We start from the raw sequence: 11,467 nt of genomic DNA on the forward strand, positions 1-11,467 counted from the left end.
GAGTGGTTAGTGGGCCTGTCTGGTGAACGAAAGGTCCTGGATGTCCTGGATACGATTCCAGGTCAGGTCAACAATGTGGCAATCTTAGAGTGATTTGAGGCTGTTAGTTATTAAAGTGCAGAGGACACATTTCACGTATGTGCCTACCATTGTGTCACTACCGAAACGGAAAAAAAATGACTAAGTCCAGAGCTCGATGAATGTTAGGGACCAAAAAAAAAGTCACTACCAATCAACTTTAAATTGCCTGAAACGTACTCCTAACAGGTTTTTGGGGGAACAATTTTTTTTTCGTTTCGGTAGTGTCACTACCGAAACCGATGATGACTCAAGCGCGATTTGATAAGTTAATCCTTAACTTTATCATTCAAGGATTGCATCCACTTCATACTGTGGAGAGACCAGAATACAAGGAGTTATTCAGTCAGATTTTGCCCACCAGGCATTTGATGTCAAGGAGATCATTGGGAAGAATGCTTGATGATGTGCACATATCCATGAAAAGCACACTGTCTGAGACTTTGTCCAAACTGAACTATGTGTGTACCACAGCAGATGCGTGGTCAGCTAATAACCGAAGCTTCCTCGGGGTGACTGTCCACTGGATTAACAAAGACACTTTAAGCATCTGCTCTGGAGCATTAGCCTGTCGCAGGCTTGTGGGGCGCCACACGCATGATGTGTTGGCTGAGATGTTGATAGACGTTCACCGAGAATTCAACTTGAAAGACAAGGTGACCATCACAACCACAGATAATGGTTCGAATTTTGTGAAGGCGTTCAGTGTATTTGCAGAAGTTCAGAGAAACATGGATGAAGACAGAGAAGAGGAAGAAGAGGAGGAAGAGGAGGATGAAGGCCCTGTCTTCATAAATGTCATGGAACTTTTGGATCAAACGGAAGCAAAATACAGTCTCCCACCTCATCAACGATGCGCCTGTCACACCCTCAACCTGGTTGCCACAAGAGACATCGAAGACGCCTTGAAAGATTCACAGCCATTTAAAAAGATTTCAAGATCAACAATTGGCAAATGTCAGGCGCTATGGAATACGCAACTGAGGAGCATGCAAAGTTCAGATATCATCAAAGACAAGCTAGGATGCCAGCTGGTAGTTCCTGTTGCAACCAGGTGGAACTCAACTTACCAAGCCATGGAGCGACTGCATACCTGTATCCTGGCGAAAGAACAAGAGCTCCAGGAAACCTGTGAGAAACTGCAGGTGCCACGCTTCACAGCGACAGAACTCTCCTTCATACGGGAGTATGTGAAGGTAATTCAATGGTATACATTTATTTTGTGCTTAAATTAACGAGAGAGAGAGAGAATTATGTTTGAGTGTTCATTCTTTTGTCTTTTTTCAGGTTATGGCCCCCCTGGCCAAGGCTCTTGATGTACTACAGTCTGATCGAATGGCCTACTCCGGAGTGTTGGTGCCAACAATCGCAATTCTCCTCGAGAAAATGGAGCAGTTGAAGAATGAGAGCACCCTAATTCACTGTAACCCACTGGTAGATTCCATCATCAATGGGGTCAAGCGGAGGTTTGGATACATTTTCGAAGATGCAAGGTTGCTCATGGCCTCTGCAGCTCATCCTATGTTCAGATTGGCCTACATCCCCACCAGAAAAAAGACTTATGTTGTATCAAACCTGAAGGCAGAAGTAAAACAGCGTCAAACTCAAAACCCAGATGATGCCATGACAGATGGTGAGGAACCAATGGAAGATGACGATGAAGTGACTGGATACTTCCCATCACTGAGACCAACAAGAGTTGTGGATGAAGTGGACACCTACTTGAAATCTACCGAAACCAACCTTGTCAATGTGTTCCAAAACCTCCCAATGATGAAGGAGATCTTCCTCAAGTACAACACAGGATTCCCGGCTAGTGCAGCTTGTGAACGTCTCTTTAGTGTAGGAAAAGACATTTTCCGACCAAAAAGAAACCGTCTTTCAGATGCAAACTTTGAAAAGCTTCTCCTGTGTCGTGTGAACAAACACCTCATGTAAGATAAGGGTCCTTCTCTAGTGAGGAGGAAACTTTGCTTTGCCGTGGCAGAAACTACATGAGGGGAGGGTTTTTCCTGGGATGAGATGAGACAAGTTTAAATTACTTTATTTTTAAAGTTTTATAGAAGTTATGTTTTGTTCTGGCTAACCTGACGGTGCACAGCTGTGTGAGCAAACTACTCAGGGAGGAGGGAGTGTAGCAACTCATAATGTAATAACGGCTCATAATGTAATAATGGTTCATAATGTAATAATTTAAATGTAATAAAAACTCATAATGTAATAATCAGCTCATAATGTAATAAAAGAATTAGCGCATAACGTAATAACAGATTTTTCTATAATGTAATGTGGGAATCTAGGTGACTGGTGCACCCACTGCACCTGACCTGGTCATATGACCAGGAAGTATAAAAGCCAGCTCCTCCCAGTAGAGAGCCATTTGTCTCTGCTGTAGGCAGCATGGTTCATGCAGGGAGAAGGAGAACACATGGTAGGCCAAAAACTGAACCTTGTAGATCTGCTACTTTGTGCGACCCTTTTGTTTGTTGTAGCTCATGCTAATGTTTAGCTTATTGTTTGAGCACATGTTACTACTGGCTTTTGTTTGTTTGGTTGCCTATTTTCTGTTGAGCACATGGACGCTTCCCATTCTCTTTAGCACTTTAATTTAGCCAACAGCATTGTGTTTTATTATCTTATTTTAATGCATTTATTTATTATTTCAGTTTTACAAATGAAGTGACCTCCTGGTGGTGTCTGTTCTATCTGCCCTACCTGGAGACATGGGTAAAGCAGTATACATTTTATGCATTGCCTCTTTGTGAATTTTAGTGTATTTTAGTTTGTAACATCACTGTCTTTTATACAGCAGCTCTGGTGTTGAGGTTGCCCCCTCGCCTTGGCCTTGCATTGTGTGCACCATTACTGCAACACAAAGTAGGTTTTAAGCTGTTTTGTTCTTTTAATGATTTGAATATAATGTTTTATAGTGTGATACTAGGGCTGGCAACTAATGCGTTTTGTTTGTCTCCTTAAAGGGACCACACCGGCCACTGTTTTCCACTGTTAATTTACTCTTTTTGTTTTGTTTGTTTGAGCCATCTAGCCAAGGTACACTGTAGGCATAGGTTTTAACATTTATCCATATTGGCATATTTTAACTGTTTCTCTGTTACAGTTTAATTCATGTAACCCTGTTCAAGGCCGGGTCCGCCCTGCTGCACACGGCTCTCCTCTCAGCTTGGGACTGCACTGGGGACCCCTTTGGTTTTATTGGTGTGTATTCATATAACCTGGCACTGCATGTTTTGTATTTGAGTTTTGTATTTATATTGCATAATTTCTTTGAGGCCTGTCTCCTTTTCTTTTCCCCTAGTTATTTTGGTATTCACTGTGTGCACCCGCCCTTCCTTATAATGTGAGAGGTAACTGTTAGATTGCCATTTTAATACTAAATACCTTGCCTTAAATACCTTAATTGTTGTCCTAGTTTGTAATAGACAGTGATGTGTTTTGTAATTTTATGGTAATAAAGTTGTTATATTTTTCCACAAACTGCCTCTAGTAAAATAATTGTTCCTGTTTAAGGGAAGTTGAACAGTATAAGGTTTAGGGGTTCCTCCTGCCTCCTCCACAAGCGGGAGGTGGCAGGCATATCACAGTGGTACTACTCAGTTACTACAGTAATAATGTGTTACATTATAAATCTCACGTGGCCGCTTATAATGTAATAAAAGTTCATAATGTAGTAATGTCTCATATTGTTGAGAAAAGTGAAGTGTTACATCATATTAATCATGGTCACCCCTGTCCGTCCGTGTGTCCGTCCGTCCGTGTGTCTGTCCGTGTGTCTGTTAGCCCAGCCGCTGCAAAACTGTGCAAACACACTCCCTGGATGCCAAACCCGAACATCTGCCCCAAAATTTTCAGATTGTCCTGTTATAGCGCCACCAGGAGGCCGATTTGTGCAAAACACATTTTTGGATATCACTCCTACAGATTTTGTCCAAACCTCATGCAAATCGGTACACAGTATCTATATAGTCATGTGATCAACACGGATTGGCTAAGATTAGCTTCCAAAGTTTGCAGGATTGGTTCGTTTTGAACAAAATGCCTCAAATCATGAATACAGTGTCCGATTGAAAGGCCTGAGAAGAAATAGACCCTTTTCACATTGGCCTATTATAGCGCCACCAGGAGGCCACAATAACCTCCCTGACCTGGCGGAGACCTGTGCCCCGAGGAGCACTTTTTCTGGTTACATTATGCAGTGTTATTACATTATGAGTGGCTACGCAAGATTCTTAATGTAACACATTATTACATTATGGGCTCATGATTTTATTACATTATGAGCTGATTATTACATTATGAGCTTTTATTACATTTAGTTTATTACATTATGAGCTTTTATTACATTTAGTTTATTACATTATGAGCCGTTATTACATTATGAGTTGCTGTAGCAACTCATAATGTAATAACTGCTCATAATGTAATACATTTACAGTAATAAACCGGGCTAACGGTGCCAGAGATTAGCTGTTCACAGACAGACACACAGACGGACGGACGGACAGGGGTAAAACATACTCTCTCGCCATGCCTTTCGGCCTGGCGGAGACAATAACGGCTCAAATTGTTGTTTCCTGGCAAGTATGATGGTCAGTATCATGGTCCGTATAATGTCAATATCATGTACGTATCATGGTCTGTAGAATGTCAGTTTCATGGTCAGTATCATGGTCAGTTTAATGTCAGTATCATGGTCGGTATCATGGCCGGTATCATGGCCAGTATCATGGTTAATTATGGTCAGTATCATATCAATATCATGGTCAGTATCATGGTGACCATGAAACTGACCATGATACTGACCATGGTACTGACCATGATACTGGTACTGACCATGGTACTGATACTGACCATGATACTGACCATGGTATGGACCATGATACTGATACTGACCATGGTACTGACAGAATCAGAATCAGGTTTATTGTCACATCACAGGTTTACAAGGTAAACAAGTGGGTGAAATTCGTTTTTGTACAACACTCCCATCGCAACGTTAAATTCCGTAGAAAGAAGAGTGGGGAGAGAGAAAAAGAAGAGGGGTAGGGGGTTAAGTGGGAAGGAGATCAACAGAGAACAATAGAAGGCCAAAAACAAGTTATCTACATATTTACAAAGTACCTGAGATAAGAGACAAACTAAGGTGCCTGAGCATAGCAGCAATGTATGTATACTGTGCATGATATACTTATAGACGCTAAGGTGCTTAGAGAGAAAAAGAGCGCAATAATGAAAAATCAAAAAAAGTTTGTGCATTATACATGGGGATTAAGGTGCAGGGTCAGTGCGTGTTCACCTAAGGGTGGACTGACCCTGGTATAATCCGCAAGTAGCTCCATGAAGGAGAGCAACAAAAAGTAATCTTTAGCATTTTGACTAAAGCTTTTGCCACAAAGAGTACATTTAAAACCCTTTCTCCTGTGTGTATCAACATGTGTTTTTTAAGATTAGCATTTTGACTAAAGCTTTTGTCACAAACTGTACACCTGAAGGTTTTTTTTTCCGCTGGTATGATTCCTCATAAGTCCAAGTCATTTTTCCTGGTATAATAATCCACAGGTGTGTGACCATAATTAACCATGATACTGGCCATGATACTGGTCATGATACCGACCATGATACTGACCATGGTACTGACCATGGTACTGATACTGACCATTTACAGTAATAAACCGGGCTAACGGTGCCAGAGATTAGCTGTTCACAGACAGACGGACGGACGGACGGACGGACGGACAGGGGTAAAACATACTCTCTCGCCATGCCTTTCAACCTGGCGGAGACAATAACGGCTCAAATTGTTTTTTCCTGGCAAGTATGATGGTCAGTATCATGGTCGGTATAATGTCAATATCATGTACTTATCATGGTCTGTAGAATGTCAGTTTCATGGTCAGTATCATGGTCAGTATCATGGTCAGTTTAATGTCAGAATCATGGTCAGTATCATGGTCGGTATCATGGCCAGTATCATGGTTAATTATGGTCAGTATCATATCAATATCATGGTGACCATGAAACTGACCATGATACTGACCATGGTACTGACCATGATACTGACCATGGTATGGACCATGATACTGATACTGACCATGGTGCTGATACTGACCATGGTACTGACCATAATTAACCATGATACTGGCCATGATACTGGTCATGATACCGACCATGATACTGACCATGATACTGACCATGGTACTGACCATGATACTGACCTTGATACTGACCATGATACTGATCATGGTACTGTGGTAAATATTGATACACATTTATGGACTTATAGAGCCAATCTGAACACACACACACACACACACACACACACACACACACACACACACACACACACACACACACACACACACACACACACACACACACACACACACACACACACACACAGAGACATGAGGCTGATATTGAGTGGTCTACAGCACATTCCAGAGAACACTAGATGTCCAGTTCAAAGGATGCTTCCCAGAGGGCATCTGACCTTAGCTGACCTCTAGGATCTTGGGGTGTTGCTCTTCTGCACAATGGACACACACACACACACACACACACACACACACACACACACACACACACACACACAGAGGAGATGTAGCACACACACCTAGCTCCGTGCACATCCAATGTATGCAAGTACATACACACACATGTGAAGTCTGCCTATAAATACTGTGTGGACAAAGAAACCGTCCCTTCTTGTCCCTTCCCTCCTTGCCCTTCTTCTTCTTGCTCTGTTCTGTTCCGGCCACACCATGTAGCAGCAAGGCTGACATGTGCTCTGGTGCTCTGTACTCTGTTTTGTCCAATAAATCGACTTGAGGAACATTACTGGTCTGGACCTTTCAACTTCTTCTATGCAACTTTTACTACATTTGGCGAACCAGCCAGGACGTGTAAATGGTTTGGTCTTTTTTAGACTACAGTGCTGGACACTGGAGTGTCTGTGACCGTTCCACACAAGAAGAACTTGAGAAGAGGAGTACAAGCTGTGATTTTCTTTTGGGAAGAACATTTTTTTGAAAGCTCATCCGGACCAGATGCAGACCATCTTCCTACACAGATGCACCAGAGGAGCAGGCTATGGAAAATTGACAAGACCTGATCTTCAACAGATCTACGATGGAACCTCACAGCAACCCCTGTGACGACATGGAAGAAAAGAAGTAAAAAGAGGGTTACAGGAAAACTTCAGAGTAGTATGGACAGAGGACAGCAGCATGTTGGCTTGCTAGCTGCACAGACAGCTGCAGCAAGGATGCAACCAGGGAACAGCACTCAGCACTGAGGGGCACAGATGGCCCCCACCCATTCTTTGCCTATGCCACAGGATCCATCTCTGCTCCGTGTGACTGGACTTTGTGTTTGTGGACTGGATGGAAGGTTTAACATGTTTCAATGTTTGTCTGTCTTTTCAACAGGTTGTTTGTTGATGTTATATGTTTGTTGATATTTAGTTGACTAAATTGACATGAGGAGTATTAGAGGAAAGTTGACATGTGTAATAAAAAGAGTCAACGAGGTATTTGCCACGAATGTGAAGATTATTTGTTTTTATGGCCTAACCTCTGGCATTTTAACATTTCAATTGAGCGGGTCCGACAGAGGTTCGGAAGCTCTTGGCCTTGGAAAACAGAGATTTAAAGTACAAACAGATGTATTATCTTACATGTCCTAAATTTGAAGATTGGGGAGAGTTTTTACACACAAACCAGCAGATCTATTGTTCTGTAAGTGAGTGACGACGAAGCTGTATCAACTAGTGTTTTGTTGAATGTATGTTGGTTATATGTTTGTGATAATGGTGATTTAAACTGCGGAGTGTTTGGCTGCCGTTTTATTGCAGTGTTGTGAAGGATTATTTTTCACTCTCTGGTCTCTTGTATTAAATGTGGAGTTTTTTATTTTTGTTGTTGAGTACATATGGACATGGTGACTAGAAAGGGTAGAAAGTCCCTAGAGAGCACATGGTTCATTGTGATGTTGTGAATATGTTTAACATTTTTTCCCAGAGTTTAAGGAACAGAGAGACCTGCACACTGATTGGAAGGGGAATGCATTTCGATGCGACGTGAGCATCCTATGTATTTTCTGTGAATAAGATTTTCTGAGTTGTTTTCTTTTTAAGCTTGTTTTATTGGGAAATAAGTTCCAGTGTTGCCGGTTATCGTCAGACGAGCGTCATGTGATCCATGGCTACGCATGGATCACATGATCCATGGCGGCAGTGGCTCAGGGGTAGAGTGGCTGGGTAGAGTGAACTGGAAAACCGCAAGGTTCCCAGTTCGATCCCGCGCTGGGGCGCTCCCCTAGAGTTAGTGTCGAAGTGTCCTTGAGCAAGACGCTGAACCCCTAATTGCTCCCGATGAGCAGGTTGGTGCCTTGCATGGTTTCCGCCGCCATTGGTGTATGAATGTGTGTGTGAATGGGTTAATGGCACAATCAATGTAAAGCGCTTCGGATAGAAGCGCTATATAAATGCACCATTTACCATTTAATCTTAATGCCTGTTTTATGTTGGTCTGATTGTGTCACAGTACTTTGTCTATCAAGGGGGGCCAATGAGATGTTGTGATGTGATGAGTTCTGTCTTTTTGAGGAGTATGTTTTTGAAGTATGGTTTTCTTACTTGTGTTTGATTTTCTTCATTGTACCCTTGTTTACGAAGGACCTTTTGGGCCCTCCGTAGGGGGGAATGTGGTAAATATTGATACACATTTATGGACTTATAGAGCCAATCTGAACACACACACACACAGAGACATGAGGCTGATATTGAGTGGTCTACAGCACATTCCAGAGAACACTAGATGTCCAGTTCAAAGGATGCTTCCCAGAGGGCATCTGACCTTAGCTGACCTCTAGGATCTTGGGGTGTTGCTCTTCTGCACAATGGACACACACACACACACATACACAAACAAGAGGATGTAACACACATACCTACGTGCACACTGAAGTACATCCATACATGCACACACACACATAGGATACACACTGTTTAGACATCTGGTTCAGAGCACACACACCACATGCACAAACCTATAGGAACAGCATGCATGTGCATAGACACTGGGTATAAATATCCACTCTGAGCTGAGTTCTCTCTCTTTTCCTGCTGAAAGCTGCCATGACCTGTCCTGTGTAACCATGTAAGTAATTATCTTCTCTCCTTAATAAAATCAACTGAGGAGAAGAAATGCATTGACTCCTTAATTCTCCTTAAACAAGGGCAAATAGCCCCACAGATTAATGCATTTGACCACAGTACTGACCTTGGTACTGACCATGAGACCATTATACTGACCATGATAATGATACTGACCATTTGTGGTATTGCTCTATGACCATACTAGCGGCCAGGCATCAGTGAATCAGGCACGGAAGCAGCTATTCACCTAGAAGAGCAGAACAATTGATGGACTCCCCCCAACACGAGCTGCACTGATTCAACATACTAAGAGGGCAGCCTACCAAGCTGGCCACTGCTGGGGACAGGCGATGGTTGCAGCCCCTGAACTCCCATCCCCAGGTGAATGGGGGTGGAAGAGGAAGGAGACAGGTGAATGCAAATAATTTAATCCACTTCTTTACACTTGTAAACCTGTGATCTGACAATAAATCTGATTCTAATTTTGACAGGAGGATGGGAAGTGCACTGGACCACACAGAAGCGAGCCTGGCCTGTCGGGAACTCTTCCGCTGTGGTTGCAAAAAGGGATGCAGTGGACAATGCAGATGTGTTAAGGCAGCACTTCAGTGTACTACCCTTTGCTACTGTGGTGGACTGTGCAACTAACATTGTGTAGATTATCTGGCTTTATTGAATAGACCCCTTAACAGACGACGTCACACTGCTAAGAACCATTATGTGCGGAACCAGTATGTGCGCAATGAAACCCATTCTATCAGGTCTCGCTAGGACGCACCTCACTAGCCAACACACAAGAGGGGGTTGGGGTGTGCTGAAACCAGCGCACCCCAAAACAACAGGTTGAGAATTGATTGCGTGAAACATTCACCTGTGCGTCCAGTCTCAATGTTGGTAAACAAATAATTGGTCTATATGCCATTAGGCTATGACTCATGAGTACTCTGTCTTTGTTGTGTCTTATAGTCCATTTAAAATAATTATGCAATACTACTACTAATAAAAGAGTGAAAACAGTGAAGTACTGCATTCTTGACTCTCACGTGTCAGTTTGAAAACATGTAGGCTACTGTACTACATCATTACATATTTTGAGGGGTTTACAATGATCTAATTAACTGAATGCCAGATATATGTAGTTAGGTAGTAGCATGTTGTAAATAGTACCACTGTATTCCTCATCCTTGAAAATGTAGGATTAGTCACCAGAATCAAGATCCTAGGTGGTCTAGCACCTGAGTTATTGGTAAAATGACAGCAGGTGGCGGCCATTTTGGAAAATGGCTGCCATAGTTACCACAGGACAAAACTGCGATGGCCCTATAGCCAAAAATGTTCCTTATGGCATGCCCTAACGGTGTGCCAAATGTCATGCTTTTATCGTAAAGTGTACGATTTTTGCTCGAAACGGCCGGACTAATATTGTGTTGAGTTTATGGACGGTTAGCTTGGTTTGTTATCGGTTCATGAAATACAGATTGAAAAGTATTATAAAAAAATGACAAACATCACTGAGTGTTAATTAGGTGTGTAAGCCTATTAGTGATCTGTTTAATGTTTTGTTTCAAATACACTTTCTTTTCTCTTTTTATCCCACGATTTTTGTATCCCATTTTTTTCACCCAGTGCCAATTGACTAAGCTGTAATCCTGGGCACTACTCTCCCTCTGCCAGCCTGGGGGAGAGCCCCGAACTGAGCTCACTGACCATGATTCTGAGCTCAAGTAGAACTGCTATTAAAAAAATATATGTATTGAATATGTATATTCTTTTAAAGCGAACATTTGTAACTCAAATCTTTGCTTCTAGGCGGGGGTCCCTGGAACAACATGGTCTCCCCTACGTCCGTGTTCAAATACATATCACTTTGGGGGTACTTGACATGAAAAAGTTTGAGAACCACTGATATAGCATCATTTTTTAAAACAATTTGTAGACTCCCTCAGAAGCAAAGATTTGAGTTACAAATGTTCACTTAAAAATATATAAATATATATTCAACAATTTGCACATATTTTCACGACAAAGATAGCATATCTACAAGCGCATAGCCAGCCAAGGATATGAAGACTGACAGATGAATTCCCCCAATCACATGACACCCCTCTACTACTTGCCCCGCCCGTTCTCTGTCTCTGCCACATTCTCTGCTGTGAATCCCTATTCCCACAGAACCAACCTGGCAACCTGCACTGCAGGAGAGATCACTGAGAG

At 42.3% G+C, this 11,467-nt stretch overlaps 1 long non-coding RNA gene across 1 annotated transcript; it reads left to right on the forward strand.

The window, feature by feature from the left end:
- The first annotated feature begins 3,194 nt into the window (after window positions 1-3,194).
- LOC311065482 lies at window positions 3,195-9,850 on the forward strand. Its single transcript, XR_014602838.1, has 3 exons — window positions 3,195-3,294; window positions 9,459-9,664; window positions 9,745-9,850. It is a non-coding gene; the product is annotated as an uncharacterized lncRNA (long non-coding RNA).
- The last annotated feature ends 1,617 nt before the right edge of the window (window positions 9,851-11,467 follow it).

Source organism: Gymnoscopelus microlampas (genome assembly GCF_963454915.1).
Source record: "Gymnoscopelus microlampas genome assembly, chromosome: 18".
Classification (NCBI taxonomy): domain Eukaryota; kingdom Metazoa; phylum Chordata; class Actinopteri; order Myctophiformes; family Myctophidae; genus Gymnoscopelus; species Gymnoscopelus microlampas.